Here is a 3,078-nt window from a genome sequence, read left to right as displayed (position 1 = left end):
CATGGAAAGATAAATAAATAGCTGCAGTTACTCTCCTCGGGCTTCTTGTCACACCTATGTAATTAATTCTGTCTGACCTTCATGATTAAAGGCATAGATCACTGAGGAAGGCATCATATGTTTGGCATTATAGATCAATAATCCAAAATAATAACTTTAGAATAATTTAAATCAACTGATATGAGAGAGAAGTAGATTTCTTCCCCACCTTTAATGTTAAAGTGCAGCCTTGATTACAATGTACTTTGTGAGGTACAGAGTGGTTAAACATCCTTAAAGACTTCCTTTGTGTTTTTATCAAGTATGTTAATTCAGGACTAGAAGGCTCACACAGACTATTAATGGGAAGAAAGCTTGAGCAATGTTTTTGTGACATTTTTAACCTCTTTTAAATGGTTCATTTAATCTATTTTCAAAGTCATCTTTCAACATTGAGGCAAAAATTGCTGCAACGTTTGTTTGGTGGTTGGAAATGCTGCTGCCAGTTATATACCAATTTATAAAAGGCACATCAAAACTGTTTGAGTGAATAAACAACACATCAGATATTTGTCTAAGCATAGCAAGGTTGGTCTAAAATGGTAGTGACTGTTTCAGCAAGCTTAGACGTGTGTTTTATTTATCCCTGTCAGTATCCCCAGCCCACTTTAGAGGTTGATAGATGGCATCCATTTCAAGTCATAAATAAGTAACTGTAGTAGCTGCTTCCATGATGGGGAAATTATGATGTAATTTAATTATAGAAATGTACACACACACAGATGTGCAAACACATCTTAATTGCATTTATTGTGTGTCTGAATTATCTAACCACTCCCAGGCTATGACAGATAAATGAATATGCTGTAATGTGATAGGTCTCATTTCTTTCCAACAACTTCCAGCCCTGTGAAGAGAGGGAGCAGCTAATAATTACAATGACTTAAGTGCACTCGCATCAGACATTATAGTGACCAGTAATGGCAATTCAGAAATCTCTAACAGACTGGTTGCAACAGCCAGCCAGCACCTAACACCCAGGAATAAGTTCCTACCGCACCTTTTGGACAATTTAATGACATTGTCTAAGAATGTGCCAAACATTTCCAACCAACCATGACTACTCACCCTTTTCAGTTGGTCTGTGCTGTGATGAAGCAAAAATAGTGGAAAAAGCCTTCACATTTATTCAGAAAAAAAAAAGTTTCCCACTGAAATAAAGTACCCTGCTTCTTAACCAAGTCTTGTCATTTACTTAATTGTATTTAAATTCAATCTGTCAGACTTTATTTTTTAGCACCTTTTGATACAAGGCAATGCATCTCAAAGTACCTCTCAGGGCAAAAACAAGGCAAGAAACAAAGCCCACAGCCACCCAGTCACCCCACATTGCTACAACACATAAAATTAAAATTTATCACAAATGTAGCAGAATAAATGGAAATGTGAAGTGAGGAAACTATTATGGACAGTAGTCAGTGATGAGGAAACACTAGAGACTAAAATATAAATGACAAAAGAAACAAGGCAATCAGAGATGGCAGACTTCGACCCATTTATGCATGTGTAACAGACTCCACATCAGGGTCAAAATTGGTCATCTTGGGCCTATGTTGCTCATATTGCAAGCCAGTGCGGAAACACAGACAGAGCCACCAAAAACAATACTTCACTCCCACTCAGATGAGGCAAAATGGATACATGTATGTCAGAAAATTAAAAACTAAAACTTGACGGTGGATAAAATAACAAATGCTAAAATCAAATTCACTTACTAAAATAGAAAATTTGAAATAGTTTTACAGGCTTCTCTTAAATTTGCTGGCTTTTTTGTTTTTCTTTGTTTTCTCCATTTGACTTTCTACTCCCTATCCTTGTGAAAAGCTCTGCACTGGCTGAGAGCGAAACTACAATGCCAAACTCAGCTGTAACAAGTTACTCTTATCCACATAGAAGCCTTTTTCTCCTGTCGTCTCTAAATAAAGTCTTTTCCACCAACTGTGTGAATCATTTTAGGGATGCTTTCACACTCACTGATCCATAGTGTGCTGAAACAGGCCTCTGGGAAATGATGCGAGAGAAACTCTGAGTGGCAGCAAACTGCAGGTGCGGTCAGTTCACCACAGTGGCTGAGTCTGTGATGAACTAAGCTGCTACCTGTGAAGTGAAATAACTATGAAAAAATATCCTCCTTTTGTTATCGGGTTTCTCTTAGTCATTTTTGGCAAAGTACCCATAGGCTAGAGTAACTGATATAAAGTATGTGAGTGACAGTTTTATGCGAGTCTGCATTTTGAGCTACAGTACCAGGCCAATATATAATGAGTTTAATGTCCGAGGTAGGAATAGAGTTTTACTGTGTGCTTTATTGAGCTGAATATTTTTAGCTGTTGGGTTCACACAGTTGGTGTAGTGGTTAGTTCTCTTGCCTTTGCAGCAAGAGGGGCCTTTCTGCATGGAGTTTGCATGTTCTCCCTGTGTGCGTGTGGATTTTCTCTGTGTTCTCTGGTTTCCTCCCACAGTCCAAAAATATGCATTATGGGAATGAGGTAAATTGGTAGCTCTAAATTGACCATAGGTGTGAATGTGAGAGTGAATGGTTGTTTGCTATATGTGGCCCTGCGATGGACTGGTGAACTGTCCAGTGTGTGACCCTGCCTATCACCCTATGTCAGCTGAGATTGGCCTCAGCTCCCACCACGACCCTATGTGGAGGATAAAGCAGTAGAAGATGGATGTTCAGCTGTGTGTTAACTTGAGTTAAGTTTCTTACCTAAATCTAACTACAGATGATGACCTGAATGAATGAAAACCTTCAGACAAGCTGCATGTGAGTGTGTTTGTTAGTATACTGTCAAGCCGTGCCCAGATATTTCTCAGGAATATGTAACTCTTGATTACATTTACTTAATGACGGTCACAATTTGCCTTTACTATTTGCTTCAAATCAGCAGATAAGAGTGGAGCCTTACTAATAGTATACCAAACACAACTGATACCATGGCGAGAGCTTTTCATAATTTGTGTCCAATAGTGATGTAAATAGCAGTATAGTGTGTGTGTGTGTGATCAGTCATGGCTGTTCAATATTTACCCAAA

This window comes from Solea solea, chromosome 17, assembly GCF_958295425.1.
Source record: "Solea solea chromosome 17, fSolSol10.1, whole genome shotgun sequence".
Lineage (NCBI taxonomy): Eukaryota > Metazoa > Chordata > Actinopteri > Pleuronectiformes > Soleidae > Solea > Solea solea.
This window is presented reverse-complemented; position numbering follows the sequence as displayed.